The sequence below is a fragment of the Hydra viridissima genome, unplaced genomic scaffold (assembly GCF_058129835.1).
Source record: "Hydra viridissima isolate aposymbiotic clone 2 unplaced genomic scaffold, HvirCarnegie_v1 scaffold_1, whole genome shotgun sequence".
Taxonomy (NCBI): domain Eukaryota; kingdom Metazoa; phylum Cnidaria; class Hydrozoa; order Anthoathecata; family Hydridae; genus Hydra; species Hydra viridissima.
The window spans coordinates 17,470,012-17,488,500 of NW_028324300.1; the positions used below are offsets into that span (position 1 = coordinate 17,470,012).

Genomic DNA, 18,489 nt, shown 5'->3' on the forward strand with positions numbered 1-18,489 from the left:
CTTTCCTCTCAGAATAGAAATTATAATCGTTTTCATGTTTATTTGTTCTGTTTGTATGAATTGTTTTTCTTGAAGTTGTTATAGTGCTTATTTAAGTATGTCACAGAAAGTTCTTATCTCTTTATTTTTTATGATCATCTAAAGAAATGTTAATTTAAAGTAAATTTACGAAGAAATTTTTGTTTAAAAAAAAATCACTTTATCATTTGTACTTATTCTTCATAAACATTTTTTTAAATAAAGATAGCAAGATTTTTGGCACATTTTGACTTTTAAAGTGCTACTTTTTTGAACGCTACTGTAGGCCAAGTACTCTGACCTGCTGCAAAAAATAGGACCAAGGATAAGATTTTATAATTGAAAAGTTTGTCAGTAAAAAATATTGCAAGTAAACTTACGATAGTCTAACGTTTCAATAGAAAAGATGAAACTGTTCATTTATTGAAACATTAACTAAAACTCAAAAATAAAATTTCATAGAAACTGATTTGTTCTTACTTCTTCCTTTTTTTTCTCATCATTTTAAAAATAGTTATCAAAGTTGACATAATGAACATTAACACAATTGGTGATTAAGTTTTTCTCATCCTCAGGAGTAAAACTTTTCATTAAGAAAAATAATTAAAGGCCCTCCATTAATTCATATTCTCCATGCAATATTCTTCATTTAAAACTACACGAGCAGTTTTTACGCGTTTTCATATTTCCAACATGTTTTTGACGAGAAATTTTATCAAATTCTCTATCGATAATGTCTGCGTTTCACAGAGACATTTCATGCAAATTTTTTGATTGCTTGAAGTTGAGCAAAAAAAGATTTAACTTTATCGAGTGAAATTATTTTGGGTATCAATACTTGTGTTTTAATCGCAACATGTTGTTTAATAATTTGCTAATAGCAGCAACATAATGTGAAATTCGATATTGGGTAACACAAAAGTTCTTAAATTGAAAAAAGATCCCTGAAATACAAATTTCACTAAGTTTTCTCAAAATAAAACCAGAAAATAAGTTTTAATAAAACAAACTAGAAAATAAAAGTTTTAATGATATTTACCCTTAAAATTAATAAATAAAGTATAAAAAAATGAATAGTAATAATTCATTGACGTCTGACTCTGCAACGTTACTTTTAAATCATCCGTTTGAATTAAAAAGCAACAGTTAACTTTGATATTCTTGTAGAGATTCTTTAATTTGCCACGGTTCCGCGTACTCCAAAAGCTAATTCAGATAAACTAGGAAGTATTTGTTCCCATTGAAAGAGTTTTAAGGAACTCATTCACTGGGAACAAATACTTCCTAGTTTATCTGAAAGTTCCCAAAGTGTAAAAGTTAAAAGGGGTTATTTTGATAGAGAAAAAAAATATATAACAGAGTGAATTTATAAAATTTTTATTTAGAAGATTAGTTTGTATCTGCATAAGAGAGAGAGAAATTTAACTGAACTCTAAAATACTTTAATTCAGTTTGCAGATTCGCTTACTCAACTTAAGATCACTTACGACTTCTTACTTAATAAAATCCCCCTAAGTGAGGTGACCCATGCGTAGGCTGACTTACACCCGCACTCACTGGTTTAAAAGCAATTTTTCAGATGAGTAAATTTAGATATTAAAATATCCGATAATTGGTTTTCATGTTTAAAAAGCAAAGTTTTATGTTACCTCAATAAAATCATTTTGATTCCCAGAGCATAGAACTTTTAACGACCGATTTTTAAGTATCCGCAGAGGCCTATATTTACCTACAGCAGACAATTTTCAAAGATTGTATTTTTGACATTTGCTTGATGCTTGAAAGATATTTTTGATTTTATTATCAACAAACATATCGGCTTAACTATATTCATTGACATACTTTATGCTTAAAACATTTATTACAGTCATGTTCAGAAAAATTAGAGGAACAAAGGTGAACACGTTTTAAATAGAACACATTTTAAATATTATTCCAATTTTATTTACAATAAATATAAACTTTCTTCTGCTGCATAAAACTCTTTCAAATAAAAACTTTCATAAATATTAAAACTTATTTACAATAAAGTACAATAAAAATCCTTACAAAAAAAAAAATCTACTTAAAAAAAGATTGCTCAAAATAACGATAATTCACGATTAATCACGATTAATCACGATAAATTCTTGAATCAAAAAGTAAAAACAAAGAATATCCTAAACTAAATTGTTGAAAATTTACATTTTCTTTATATTTTGAAGAATTCCTTCCTCTTCCCAACTCCTTATCTTTTTCCCTATCTAAATAAATATGCAAAACAAATTTTGTTATAAATGATAAACAAATGCTGTAATAAAAAAGAAAAAAATATTATAAATAATAAACGTATGGTATAAATAATAAACGAGTGTTATAAATAATAAACAAATGTTATAAATAATAAACAAATGTTATAAATAATAAACGAATGTTGTTATAAATAATAAACGAATGTTGTTATAAATAATAAACGAATGTTGTTATAAATAATAAACGAATTATTAGTTTGGTAAAATACACAAGTCATTGTCTTTTTTTTTTGTTTTCTTTTTATCAATAAAATAATGATCAATTTACACAAGGCCCAATATTTTCAATTGAACAAAAAAGAAATTAGTCATGGTGAGGTAAAATTTGTCTGCTGGGTGAAATGAATGTGATCAGCTTGTTCGCTTCTAAAATCAAACATTTGTGGAATTAAATGCACCAGTGTTGTATGATGTTGAAGATGATGCAAATGTCATTATGCCGCACAACTTTTAGACAGATCATAAGCAAGAAATGCTTCACCAAGGTGTGAAGCCGGAAACGCTGTGCTGGTATGTAAGTGTGAGTGATATTTTGAGTAGAGTTGAAAAAGAAATTGAAAATTTATTTTTTACAGTGTAAATCTATTTCGAAATGAAATATTATATTTTTTGGAATAGTATAAAATCTTTTTAGCATAATATCAAATTGATTTATATAATTATAAAATTGATTTATCCACACAAACAAAAAATTATTCATATTGTGAGGAGGGAGAACTAAAATAAAAACGACGATCGATAGAAAATTATACACAAGATGATTCACCAACTCTTTACATAAATAAGTTATAAAGCGTTAGAAGAAAAGTTAAATACAACTGTGGAAAAACATAAACACGAAGACGCGTAAATGATAAAGCGATAATAAGAAAAGCTAAAAACAACGATCGGAAAAGACACATACAAGATGACTCGTCCACTATTCACAAAAATAAATGATAAAGCAAAAAGAATTAAGTTAAAAACAACAACTGAGAAAAGACGTAAACGTGGAGACTCGTAAACGATGAAGCGACAATTAGAAAAGTTAAAAACAACGATCAGAAAAGACTTATACAAGATGATTCACCGATCTATCACGTAAGTAGACAATAAAACGGAAAGAAGAAAAGTTAAAAACAACGGAGAAAAGACGTAAACACGAAGACTCATAAACCTGCCATATAAATAAATGAAAAGATATCGCAACAGGAAAACAAGCAAAAACTATAAAAGCTCAAAAAAAGAAAGAATCTGATAGTTAAGAGTGGAGAGTTAAGAGAAGAATTAGAGTTTTTAAGTGAAGTTTTTGGGAGAAGAGAAAGAGTTTTTGTAGAAGAGATTTAAAAGAGAATTTTAAGAGAAAGAGTTTTAAAGAGATTTAAAAGAAGATTTTTATGAGAAAAGAGTTATAAGAGATTTAAAGAGGATTTTAAAGAAGAAAAAGAATATTGTGATAAGAAGAGTATCTTGAGGAATAAGTAGTTTTATGATAAGTAGTTGAATAAAAGAAGAAAAGAGGAAAAAGAAGATTTTAATATTGATTGCTGGAGAATAACCAAAAGATTTAATTAGAAGAAGAAGTATTTGTGATAAAAGAAGATATAAAAGAAAGAGGAGTAATTGTTATAAACAGTATTGAACACTGCAAGAAGCGTAAGAGAATATTATTTGTATTATGTAAAAGTTATAAGAGTAAGAGTGCTACCATTACACATTAATAGAACATTTGTTGATTTTTATTATATTAAAGAATATACTGAGGACGGTGATTATAATTTTAGCCCTTTTAGATTAAACCTTGCCCATTCCTAACCAAACTATTCCCAAACCTCGCCCTTACCTAACCAAGTACTCCCCGGACCATCAACCTCGATCCCAACCTCCATATACCTGATCCAAACATAACACTAAACCCAAACCTTCCCCTTCCCCTTTACTGCAAAAGAAAACATAAGAGTTTACAAAAATAAAAAAAAGAAAAACGCCACCCTCACAATATACAGCTGAGAAAAACACAAAACTGTAAATTGAGCTTACCAACTCCAGTTGAATTGCAGGCGAAAGATAGAATAAAGTTTCGTCTTTGGAACTACATTGACTGTTGGTAGGTGCATTACTATCAATCCCATTTGGCAATCTGTTTTTTACAGCTAACAGTCTATGATAAAAATAAGTGCATGTGTTGGCTTTTTCGTTTATGTGGTTAATGCATAACTGAATAACTGATTATGAATAGAAAATATTAAAATATTAAAATATGATAAAATCTTAAATAATTGATAATAAAGGTCAAAGCCAAGGATTTAACACCTAAAGTCAATAAATAGATTAAAAAAAGGTCTAGCGCCCTGGGGTTTTATAAAAAAAATCCCCCATCCTTTGGCATCATACATAACAAAATAAAGTAAAATGGTTATTATTGTTATGCACATAAGACAGCTTATTTGAAACATTTTTGACTTATCAATAACTAGTGTTATCACCTCTTAATGTTATTACAGCCTGATTGCCCCATTTCATCAATGAGCCACCTCCACATAAAGTGGTTTCTTAAATGTTACAAGCAAAATATCTTTCGTTTAGTCTTCTGTACTCTCTTGGGTGGGGATCAGTACTTACAAGGCAAAACCTTGACTTATCTGTAATTTAGACCTATCTCCAATAAAGTATTTCCCAATTCAATTGCCCCCTAAGGTTGTAAATTTAAAGCACAAAGTCTTTTTCGTATCTTAATTAACAGCAGTTCCATGAACCGCAACAAAATCTATTTGGAGACATTGAGTTCTTTACAGACTTCAGTTTCAACCTTACGGTTTTAATTTTTTATAGTTTCAAAGTTTTTACTAAGATCTTTTTCTTTTTTATAAACTTTTTTTTATCAACTTTTGATTAGGTGTCAATACATATAACTTGGAAGTCTCTCTTGTTCACAGTGTAAAGTAATTTCTTCAAATATGTTTATGCTAAACATTAGCTTAAATAATATTAACTAAGAATCAAAAATTTTAGTTTAAGAAACTATATTTGAAACAACATTTTATAGATCTGGTACTTTATCATTTTGGTATTTGACTTTATTTGTCATCAGTTAAGCTCAATGTACTCAGCAAACAATCATTTAGCTATTGAATATCGAGGAAAGTGCCAGTATAAATACACCAAGTAGCTTCTTAGAAAAAATTGAAATGCAAAACATTGCAAGAACAAGGAACATCCTACCAAATGATAAGAGAGACAAGCTCTATCAAGTTGAAATGTCCATCAGGTAGTCCAAGATCAGTTCAAAAAAATGGAAACATTCAAAGAATCAGAAGTTGTCTAAAACATAAGAAGAGGATTTCATCTCAAAAAATTAGCTAATGAACTCAATATCTCCAGAACCTGTGTTCAAAGAATACTTCAAAAGGATCTCAATTTGCAGGCATACAAACACAGAGTTGAACCACTGCTTACAAATGGTCAAAAAGTGAAGAGAATTAAATTTGCAAAGTGGATAAGAAACCATTTTCGAAAAGAACAAATACTGAAAACAGAATTTTCAGTGAAAAAAAATCAAAAATTTTTTATTTAAATGGTATGTACAATGCCCAAAATGATCGTATATGGTCTACTAATCGTAATGAAGCTGATAAAGATGGTGGTATTAAACAGAAACAAAAATTCCCTCAAAAGGTAATGGTTTGGTTGGGAACTTGTTATTTTGGACAAAGATACAGGAAATCATGAGTAGTATATAAAAAAAGTGTTGCCAGTGGCCTTGAAATATAGAAACGAGATGTTTGGTGATGATTGGACATTTTAACAAGATGGAGCAACCTTACATACGCATCATTCAACTCAACAATGGTGTCATGATAATTTTCCTGCTTTTAATAACAAAAACCACTGGCCTCCAAATTCCCCCAATCTCAATCTTTTAGATTACTCAATATGGGATGAACTCGTTCACCAAATGAAATGGAATAAAATTAAATCAAAAATAACATTAATTCAAGAACTTAAACAAGCTGTAAAAAACATTAGAGTAAATTTAGCTATAGAAAGTTTTACTAGTTGGACCAATCACTTACATCGTATGTCAAAAAATAATGGAGACTATTTACATTAAATAAATAATGTCATTTTGTAGAGAATTTATTAATAAATCTTTTAAAAAAAAAAATCACTTTTCTAGCTAAAAAAATAACAAAGTTATAATAAAATACTACCTATGCCATTTATCTTGGGCCACCCATTAGTTTTAAACAACAAAATTCAAATATTATATTATTTGAAGCATTGGGCCTACATGAACTCAATTAAAAAAATCTAGTATCAAGTATTGGTTTTTAGGCATAAGCATATCTTAACATTCCATTCTACATCAAATGATTGTATTATAATAGAAAATGAGAAATTATACCATAATATGCAACAGAATGAGAAAGCTTTCGCTAGTTGCAGCTGCAACTATTGAAACTGGGAAACCTAATTGAGCATAAGTATTTTAAAAAAGTTTACAGTAAAGCAATAATGAAAGCTGAAATTAGTGCGCATTCCAATAAAATTCAAACGAAAATTTTTCTTTAATTTAAAGGTTCATAATCTGCTGTAATAAAAGAGGGTGCAAGTGTGAAATAACAACTCAAACATAGTGCATTGAGATTATTTTTACAAAAAAAAACTTACCTTTGGCTGAAATACGCATCTGCACACCTATGAAAATGAGAATACAAACCAAAACAGCTGCAACAGCAGTGATAATCAATGGTAAACTAAACTTTTCTAGAAAGAAAAAAAGTTGTTAAAATCACATATTTTGCTTCCTATCCCATTTCTTTTTAAATCTATTAAAAAAAAAAAAAAAAAAGTTTTTTCATTTGTTTTTGTTTTTTTTTTCAACAAGAATTTGTTAGAACAAATCAATATGTGATTAAAAGAAGAGACAATCAAATTCTGATGGGTGCCATTAACTTTGTGGACTTTATTACTAAATATAAATTATTAAAAACAATTCAAACACATTTTTGCAGAGCAGCATAGGAAAATAATCTTATAAAATAATTTAAAATGTATTTGCATACATTGGTCAAGACTGAGCAGTGAATGCCTCAGGGAAGAAATAGCAAAAGCCTCATGATTAGCAGAAGTAAAAATAATAACGGACAGATGTTCAGAGTCAATAAGAGACTCAAGTAGAGGAAGAAAATCAAATCACACACGCAGATGAAAAAGTTTCTAAGCCCACATATTGTACATGCCTCAGACCGCCAAACAGTCCTTATTTACATTGAATTACTCAAAACTTCTGAGTAATAGATGTTATGCCTAAAATCCTTTATTTCCTTCAAAAATGAAACTTCTGATTAAATTTCTGATTAAATTAAGATTCTCCTAAAGGTACTTCAAGACTTATTCTCTTAGTTCTATTGTAGTGTCAATATTCGTTGTAATATTAACATTTTTAAAGAAAATTACATTCTTGCTCAGTGTATTTCTAGTCTGATTCATTTAGCTCTAGCCTAGTGTCAATATTCGTTTTAATATTGACCTATATCACGGCATTTCTAGCCTCAATCTCTTTTTCTGGTCTAGTGTCAATATTCGTTTTTATATTGAATTATCTCTCTTTGATTCTAGCCTGATTCTCTTATTTCTGGCCTAGTGCCAAAATTCGTTTAAGCATTGACCTATATCACGGTATTTCTAGCCTGTTTCTCTTACTTCTGGCCTAGTGTCAATATTCGTTTTAATATTGACTTATATCACGGTATTTTTAGCCTGCATCTCTTAATTCTAGCCTAGTGTCAATACTCGTTTTGATAATGACCTATATCACGGCATTTCTAGCCTGATTCTCTTATTTCTAGCCTAGTGTCAATATTCGTTTTAATATTGACCTATATCGCGGTATTTCTAGCCTATATCTGTAAGTTCTAGCCTAGCGTCAATATTCGTTTTAATATTGACTTCTCTCCCTGTGTTTCTAGCCTGATTCTCTTACTTCTGGCTTAGTGTCTATATTCGTTTTAATTGTGACTTTTCTCCGCGTGATTCTGACCTCATTCGTTAGTTCTAGCCTAGTGTCAATATTCGTTTTAATATTGACCTTTCTCAATGTTTTTCTCTCCTAAGTTTTCTTGTTCTAGCCTAGTGTTAATATTCGTTTATTTTTTTAGAGATTTAATATTTTTAACTTTATAAAGTATCTGCTCGTAATATTTTCTAACCTTATTCTCATCACTCTATCTGAATATCAAATTTCGGTTCGACTACTGATTAATATAACATCGTAGTTTGTATGCTTCTTGAAAACGCTGAATTAACCCATCTTGAAAACAAAAACTCAACTTCCCGGAAAAAGAATAAAAAATCGAAATTCGGCGTTACCCTCGCATCGAACCTGAGACGATCTACGAATGATCATTTTACAACCCACTAAGTTACGCCAACTTATCCTTACTAACAGCATTCTCCAGTTGAAAATAATATTTAAATCTTACTTTGTTTAGTTTGTAAAAATTGGTTAAATCCAGTAAAAAAAATATCTGCAGAATCTTCTTAAGTTATAGATATTGAAAACTTAGGTACTAGCCTACGATGTTCATATGATATTAAAGGTATATTTTTTTCTTTTTTAACAAAACAAAACTTTTCTTCACAGTTATTTATAATTGACTTCATTTCTTTACAATTATATTAAATTGAATAGCGTCAATTTCTTTGAAGTTTCCGAACTCATCAGGTAAACTATTTCTTTCGGAGCACATTAACCCAGTGAAATCTCGCGTTCTTGACACTATTGGAATACAAGAAACTAATATACCTTTAAAGACTGATGGAAGATACACTAGAACAAAACTACCACCTTTGACTTTTTTTAATTCTGCATCTTTTGGCCAGTGCTGAGCACAAATTCGCTTATAACCTGTAAACACAAAGTTTGCATTTGGAAGTTTTTTAATACATAACTCGCGATCCTTGGATTTAAAGAGAAATCTATACACTGTGACATAAACATCTTTTATTTTTGATTTGTAATTTGTTGAGCAACCATAAACACAGCATTTAATAGGCCTTTTACGAGTTTACCTATAACAGTTTTAAATCAAACAACCAAAATCCTCATTGAAACTATACTTCTCCGTAAAAAAAGTCGCCCTTTGCTAACTTTACAGAAAATAAGCTGTCGCGGCCTGTTTAAGAAGGCGTTGTTTTACACTAATATTAGTACAGAATATTCCGTATCTCCATTGAGCAAATAATCGGCCGATGTAATAGCTGTTGAAGTTTTCATACTATTGATGCATCACACTAAAAAAGGCTAGGTTCAAGAAAATAAATAAAGACTTTGGATTTATAAAGGAAAAGTTATACCTAAGGATTTAATTTTTATACATAAATTTTTATTTCCGTTATTTGCATAATTTAAATAAACTATATTTATCAAAATGTAAAACAAATAACTATGCAACTGTTGTTCATAAATTATCGTAGATAGTTTAGATTTTTAATCATTTTTAAATCTTAAATTACGTTACAAGAAATTAACTTCAAAAGGTTCTTTGGTTTTGTTTTAGTTTAACTTTAAATGTAAGATAAAACTAGATTACATAGATATTATGTTTAAAAGTTTTTTTTTTTGGTTTTAAGTTGTAATTTTTTTCGTTTTTTATCTTCGCACACACATTACCCCTAAAATATACTTTACCAGACGGAAGAACTATATTGCCTCTTAGCGACCGTATTCAATTTATTACATCTGCTCCAAAAGGTCAAAAACCGTTGCCATTCCAACACATCTTTGAACTTCACTTCCGGCAGTCATTTAAAGGCAAACTTTGTAATAATAATTGAAATAATAATTGTAATTGATGATCCAGTATTAAGAATAGCTCTCGTGTTTTCTGCCATAAACCTTAATTTAAATGACCATAAGAGCGCTTGACCAAGAATATTCTTGGAGGAGTGCGAGCGCACACCACTTGCTCTCTTCCTCGTTTTCCTGCTGCTTTTTGCATTTTGCCGCCACAAATCTGATATCTTCGCATTTGAAACACCAGACATTTTTCTCGGGCGCTGTGCGATTTTTTGGGGTGTGATTTAACTGTCGATAATAATAGCATGCAACGAACTCAGATGTTTTTGGTCTCACAACGTTCCGGCGGGTGGTGGCAGCGGTACTATTCAACTCCTCCTCACTAGTTCAATTTAAAGCGCCCTTACTTTTGGCACCATCACGTCGATTTCCTCTTTCTCAGTGCTAAATTTTGAGCAAACTGCTTCTGGCAATCAAACAACAGTTCGCAGTCGCACTGGAAACCTCTCCAGACAAGTCAAACGTTTTGATCTGCCAAATATGTCTACCGTTCCACATCGCTCATCTTCCAATTTGTAAACAACTGATATGCTGCGTAAGCATCCAAAGGAAAAGCCTGCGATAAGGCATCTAAACTTTCATCGCATCGTTTTTTTTCTTCTACTCCCAAACCATCATAGACTGCGTGAGTATTGCATTCTAACAAGACAAGAAACAACGCTGCCAACTCGACGTCTTCTATTTCCGCATTCACACTTGGTTCGCTTTAATCAAGCTTCGGGATTTGACAAAACGTAGTATTTTTCAAACATGTTTAAAAATTTCAAAGATGACTCCATTACTGCCCGGTTAGCTTGTAGTTTTTTCATAGATTATACAACGTACCAACTTTGAAACTTTTTTAATCATAAAAACTCTGCTTTAAAAAGTTTCGTATTCAATTTATACCTAACAAAATTCCTCAAATGCGATCACAAAAAGACCGCTCTAATTCTATTTCAAAGTTATCACGGAAAAAAAATTACTTTACACTCAACGTAACTGCTTCCGCGTAGTATAGTTAAATAATTTTTATTACTTTTATGCAATTAAGGGGGAAGTACCCCATAAATTAAGTAAAAATTGAAAAAAAATTTTTTGCTTGTTTTGGAGGCAAAAATTAATGAAGAACACAATGAAATAAAGAGATTTTGTAAACAATGTCAGAAAAGTGGAGTAATTTCAATTTTTTGAACCATACTCATCAAGTTTAACCATAGCAACGCACATAGCAACTATAAAGCTGCTTATCTACTTATTTCAGAGGCTCACATAAAGTTATAAATCTGCTTACAAAAAAGGTTTCATCTACTTTGTTTTTACTTTAATTATCTACTTTGCTTTAATTAAATTTGACTCAGTTGCCTCTAAGTATTTAAGTTTTAAAACATTCCTAAATTGCAAATATTTACTTTGTTTATATGAGTTGTTAAGTGTAATAAAAACATATTTTACCAAAATTTATTAAAAATAGTCTTAATTATGGGAAGATAGAGTCAAGCAAAGAACTAGAGTTACTGGAAAGAAAAGATTGTTTTGTGGTAACCAACACACTTTATCATCACCAACATCAATGACAAACTCAAAAAAAGATTCAGACATTGATACTAGTTCTTCAAGATCAGCCAGCAAGATTGAATATATTAAAATTGATATTCCAAATAAAAATGATGAAAAAATAAATCGTTATAGAATAATTGATGTTGAAAGTTTAAACACTATATTTGAATCTTTATCTTGTCCACAGTGTATTAACGATTATAGCTTGGTATTGAAAAAAAACTTTGTGAAAAAAAAAAGGATATGCTTCAAATTTAATATGTTGCTGCAGTGTTTGTAGATATAAAAAAGATTTCTATACATCTAAAGTTTGTAACTGTACTCATGATATTAATCTTTGTATTGTATAAAGCATGAGATCAATTGGGCAAGGGTATTCAGAACTTGAAAAGTTTTCTACATTAATGAACTTCCCAAGTCCGATGAGTAAAAAAAGTTACAATGGTTCTGTAAAGCTTATTACTGATGCTGTAACTACAGTTGCTAAAGAAACAATGCTTGAGGTTGCAAAAGAAATAAAAGGTAATAGCAACAACATTGTTGATACTGGAGTCTTAACTGATGGAACTTGGCAACATAGAGGATACAGTTCACTGAATGGAGTTGTGACAACATTGTCAATGGATAACAGAAAAGTGTTAGATGTTGAGCCAGAACAGTTAAACATGACACCTGGGAAATATACATCAAGTTTGTGCAATAATCAAAATCGAAAACGTATTTTTTTAGCTGGATATAAAAATCTAGAGTCATCCAAGAAGCAGTGAAAGATTCTACGAGAATTGTCAAAAGCATCAAAAGACAAATATGAAAACTTTGAATGAAGTCAGTATGCTCCCGGGTCATTCTGAAACTTTATTTTAAAAATAACTTAGTTATATTTTCTATTTTTTGTGAAATTAAAATTTTTTTTTCTGTTTTTGCGTTTTTCTCAAAACAAGGTTTTTAAATGCCCCGGCTGTGATAACTTTGGAACCGCTTGGTGTTTAATGATAAAATTTTCAGTAATTGTCCTATTTTATACCTTCTGTGATTTGAACCTCCACTTTAATGAAATACTTGACAGAACACGCTCTAAGTCTATTTTAGTTGCCTAATTTAGACCAAAATTCATTAAATGACAGTATACTTGCCTCCTTAAAAACTAACTGTCATATTTTTCATAACATTTTAGGTTCAGATCACAGTTCAAAGTATTAGTTAAAGGGTATTGCAATATGACAGTTTGAATATATGTAGTTCTTCGGATAAGTTAGCCGCGGCATTAACTGTTTTTTGGTTATTTTTTCAATATTTTCTAGTTACTATGGCAACAAAACACAGTTTTTAAAAATTTTCATTCTAAAATATAAAATTTTGACATTATATATTGTTTAAAATCAATTTTACTGTTTCAACATGAGTTTTAACTTTTTTGGGGTACTTCCCCCTTAATGTGCATTGAAAACAAAAGCTGAGCTTGTGACTAGCATGACACAAATGAGGGAAAATGTTTTTTATATTTAAACTATAACTATTGCAGAGTTCCTTGTGAATTTAACTAGAGTTACAAAAGTATCCTCTTTTCCAGTGTTACTGAAGTCTAAGTTGAATCTTAATTCGGAAGAGTCTTATGCCATCTTTATGGTTTGTACATTCAACAGGAACAAGTTTATTTATGGTTCTACTTGAATATGTAAACGAACTATCTCCTAGTACCTACTTTACAGCACATGAATAACTTTCACTTGAGGTGAAGATATTTTAAACTGTTGCAGTAATCCAAAGCTAACTTGATTTCTTATCTTGTTCGATCAAAAAATGGCGCAGACAGTTATTTGTCACTATCGATACTACGTTTTAATTTATGAAACTTTCTCAGTTCAGCTTGTCTCTTTTGAATATTTTTTGATGCTTTTATTTTAGGAGTTCGCTTTCTTTGGATGTTGAAGTTTTTTTTTTGGCTGCTTTATTTTTAACATTTATTCCTTGTTTTCCATGCAAGATTATTAAATAAATTGTTGCAAAAGTTTCACCTAAATTTTTAAAAAGCTTTCAAATAAAGAATTTAGCAATTTCTTATTGAAAATAATAGAGAATGTGTACACGAGTTTTTCTGTTTAAATAACATTTATCATTTTTTAAAAAAACTTTTGATAAGTCGTCCGATTATAAATAGAAAACTAGAAACTAACTTATCATTTAAAAAAATGACTTGTTATCAAGCCGCAAAACCTGTTTGGATTGGGCAGAACATAATTGTGTCATGTTTAATTAGACAGATGTTTTATGTAAAAAAGTTTCTCTTAAATGTAAATGTTTTAAGAAGTCGCTTACAGACTTCAGAGAGTTGATATTATAGACAATCGTGATTCTCGTGTCTTATATATACAGCTGATGACGGTTAAAGATTTAAACTGCAACTTTTGGAAGGCTTTCTTTATCCAAAGTTTAATCACAGTTATTGACACTTACCCCAGAATTTAAAACGCTTCATTTAATCAATTGTAACCACCTTTAACAACGCAATTGTAAATTTTACAAAATATATTGTTAAAGTATTTTTGTATTACAATTGTTAAATTAAATGCAAGAGAAATATGAAAAAAACTTGATAATACAAGGCCTGGAAGCCTTTCAGTATTTCTTTAATTTTATTTTTTACAAAAAATAAGTACCTCCTATCAATTTATTCGGCAATATTTTTCTTACGAAATTACTAATAAAAATCATTAGAATATTAAAAATGTACGTTAAGTAACAAGATATGTATATAACTGTACTCTTAAAATTTTACTCTGATTTCAAAGCATGCTAATTGAAACGATTTATAAATATTTCTGTTATGTAGGTATGGGAAATGTCTATCAATCATTTAAAATCAAATTGTTTGTTTTTATTATCGTTGTGTAAGTTGTGAATAATTCGAGTAAGTATTAGTTATTCTATGCAATGTGCTATACAATTCAAAACTTACTGTTTAGAAATATGCTCTATGAATATATGTTCTATAAATTTCTCAAGTTCAACAACAATGAGAAAATTTGACTACTGGCAGAATAGTTACCAGCTCTTGTTTCAACAAATCAAAAAAAAAAAGTAAAGGCATCATTATTTCATTTCAAAGAGACATTAAAGAAATGGTTTCGTGATGCGCAGATCTTAATATTTTTGATATGTGACCAACAGAGGAGTTAAAAACTTATTGTTTAAAAAGTCGAGAGACTCTTTCGAGAATATTATAAACTGATTTTAAAAAAAGAAGAACAATGAATTCGAGCACAATCAAGTTGTGTACCTTAAAAAAGAAGAGCGGGAAAAATTTAGAAAGACTTTTTAAGATACTCACGCCAGAATTGTTGTATGATCAGCTTTCATGAAGTCAGAGGTTTCCTTATAGCTTAAAGATAGATCAAATGACTTATTAAGTTAAGAAATGTTGATAAAGTATTTATAAAAAACAGGAAAGAGATGCACTCAAAAAAGAAGAATCTTCTGAAACAAGATACCTGAAAGAAAAGTTAGAATTTTCAGAAAGAAAAAAGGTTATTTTACAAACATTATCTGAAAGCAAATTGAATGAAAATGCTGATGATGGCAATCAGTTCAATGTTAAAAAAGTTTCTAGAAAAATACATTACTATCTTGAAAGTGACATTAGACATCTTTGAAAACGTTGATGATGAGAGAGTGATGAACTTTGAAAATTATGCGTCAAATATAAAGAATTTCAATTACTTTGGTGAAATCGCAATGGAAATCATAATTTACGAATGTTAATCAACTACAAACTAATTTTTCTACATCAAGATGCGCTTTTCTTTGTAGAAAAACATAATAACAACAGCGTTTCTTTGCAGGAATACATAAACAACAACAGCGTTTCTTTGCAGGAATACATAAACAACAACAGCGTTTCTTTGCAGGAATACATAAACAACAACAGCGTTTCTTTGCAGGAATATTTAGATCTTTTTAAATCATATCTCGTTAAAATCTCGTGGTAGGTGTTCCCGACAAAGCGGAAACAAAGTGACAATAACATCAATTAATGTAGTATTATGTGATGAAAATTACCACTGTATTTGTAATCAGGATCCTCTTCAGAACTTTCACGACAGAAAAAAAAAAGGAAAAAGAAAAGAATCAAAAAAATACCCATCTAATAATCATTTAAAACTAGCAAACCGTAATACGAGTTATGGTCGGTCTGTGCAAAATCTTTTTTAGGGCACCAAAAATTGATTTAATCTAGGACGTCTTAGCGTAAATTCAACCCTGGCCATCCAATGTTATTACCTTCCCGGTAAAAAATCTAACAAAACCCTGTTTTTAATGGACTGATAATTTTTTTAAATTGACTTACTTTGAAGAACACAAATCAGTTGTGAAAGCCACTCCAACGGCATTGTCTTTTAGATCTGTTACAATCTTGTTTGTCACTGCCTCCTTGACCAATCGGTTAAGAAGAGGAAGTTTTGCTCTAACCATAGTTCTGGCGGACTTCACATGGAACTTCGGATCCAAGTATTTGACTTCACATGGAACTTTGAATCCAAGTATTTGACAAAGTTTTGAAATGCTGCATCATTGACATAGTTGAAGGCAAGATTACTGCCTGTTAAATATTTCATCGCAGCCAAATCAAATTTCAGCTGGACAGGTGACCTCACATTGTATTTGACAACCCTCTGAAAGTATGGTGGTGTGGTTGTGAGAAATGATGCCCTTCCACGAAATGGAGACTTCAGAAAAAGTTTCTTTCTGGTTTGCCTATTGTTGGGGTGAATGAGACCTAAAGTAAATGATTTAATGATAAAAAAAAATGGGTGTATTAAATAATTAAATTTGATAACGATTTATATTAACAAAGAAAAATCAAAATCATTTCATTTTAAATTATAATATTTGGTAAAATTTGCTATTTTACTTTCAAGTCGAATTTAGTCAAAACAAAATTTTATCTTACTTTGTGAAGCATCAACATCAGTTCCGGAATCAGAGAGATTTGAATCTGAAAGGCCAGATCGGTCAGTCTTGTGAGAGGTTTTCTTCTCAACTTGGTTGCATAACTTATCAAGCTTCTTAGTATCATCCAGTATTTTTTGATTCCATGCTACCTCAAATGAAATAACTGCTCTGGCCTGTTCCGGATGTAAAGATCTAATGTGAGTTCTCAGGGAGCTTGTATTTGAGTTAGTTGTAGACAGAACCTTTCTAAAAATTGTTCATAATCCTGTTCCTGCGGGCACGTTAATCTGACAAATTACCTTGGGATTACTTTTATCCTTTTCGTTAAGAGGTTAGATTTTTCCAAAATAAGACCACAATTGGTAGGTTTTTTTAACCATGTTGACTTGATTTTAGCTTAATTTTGGTTTAAAAATGCACTAGTTTTTTCAAGAAGTCTAAAATTATAAGTATTTTTATTTATATTATAATAATTGCTATATATACAATTTCCTATGGACATTTATATACGATTTGTTCTTTGCAGATGTAATCATGATTGCAATATTACAATTCCCTTAGAAATTATTTACGTGTAAAGGGATTTGTTTTGAATGCGCTTTGAATTCATGCAATTTTTTCTTTTTAACTGTTGCATTCTATTGTTTGTTTTGTTTGAAAATGTTCAATTTTTCAATACCAACAAATAAAAGCATAGTTTTGCTCGCAAAAATAGAATCGTAATGTTTTCAAATTTTATTATAAAGCTTAATTTTGTTGCAGTGCTTGGAACTATTTTATAACTGCTTAAAAAATTGTGTTTTTTGACTTAATTATAAATTCAATTCCAAATTTGAACAAATTCGAAACTGAAATTTGAATTTCAAATGTTTTCAAATTTTTATCCAATTAATTAGAATTCGAAATTAAAAATCGAATTCAAATTCAGATCTCAAATTTGAAAAATTTGAATTTGAATTTGACCCCAAATTCCGAATTTAGTCGAATTTTTTCGAATCGAATTCAAAATTCGTCCGAGCTTAGAAAGGTGGCAAAACTCCAAAGGTCCTAAACAGTTCGGTTTAGGACCTTTGGATTTTTGGCACTTTTCTCCTGCTCATCTTCATCATACAACTAAAAAAGTGACAAAAAAGCAATATAAGGCAAAATAGTGTACATATACAGAACTAAAATTAAAACGTAATGTAAAATTAAATGTTTAATTGTCGCACCTGTGCAAGCTCTTCATAGACTTGGTCTCCTTAGCGCTTCTTTTCAGCTTTTTCCTCTTCCAATGCATTCCATTCAACAGGGTGTTGACTGACCTTGTGGCTTCTCATTCCACTGGTACTGCCATCATTGATCTTTAACAGGTGTCCACAGCCCCCAGTGCTGCACTTAGCGTAGGTCTTGTCCACACCACCTTCAGTGACTTTCTCCTCTGTGAAATGATTCCAGATCTTTGTTCTAGGCCTGACCATGTTAACTTGTGTGTTGAGTATAAGTATTAAAAATTTTGTCGCAAATTAATTTTTTCCCGGACTTCAATCAAACACGTCTAATCTTCAAAAAATTCCAGGAATTACAAAACTAACCAAGCACTTTCCCGGAAAAAAAGAACCAAAGTTTGTACTGATATTTATGAATATGGACATTTTGTTAACATGATAATTCTACAGTTAAGTATTTTGAATTTTGGTCTAAAATGTTTTAATAATACTTTTAAGTTAATGACTTACACTTTAAATTATTTAACTAAAAAAAATTGAATCATCAATACATTTGTTTCTAGCAACTTTAACTTGCAATTAGAAATGTCAGTTCATAAAAAACGAATAATGATACTAGGCAAGATCTATGAGTATAAAACTA

At 30.0% G+C, this 18,489-nt stretch overlaps 1 protein-coding gene and 2 long non-coding RNA genes across 3 annotated transcripts in view; 2 read left to right on the forward strand and 1 right to left on the reverse strand.

Annotated features, from left to right (window-relative positions):
• LOC149893658 (uncharacterized) overlaps nt 1-18,489 on the forward strand; it is a 111,326-nt gene that overhangs the window by 26,715 nt on the left and 66,122 nt on the right. The window lies entirely within an intron of this gene.
• Nucleotides 1-18,489, forward strand: part of LOC149893660 (uncharacterized) — a 148,964-nt gene that overhangs the window by 17,832 nt on the left and 112,643 nt on the right. The gene's annotated exons all lie outside the window — the stretch shown is intronic.
• Nucleotides 2,223-18,309, reverse strand: LOC149893661 (uncharacterized). The gene is made up of 4 exons (XR_016453862.1): nt 17,850-18,309; nt 6,960-7,055; nt 4,329-4,449; nt 2,223-2,261 (listed from the first exon to the last, which is right to left on the reverse strand). It is a non-coding gene; the product is annotated as an uncharacterized LOC149893661 (long non-coding RNA).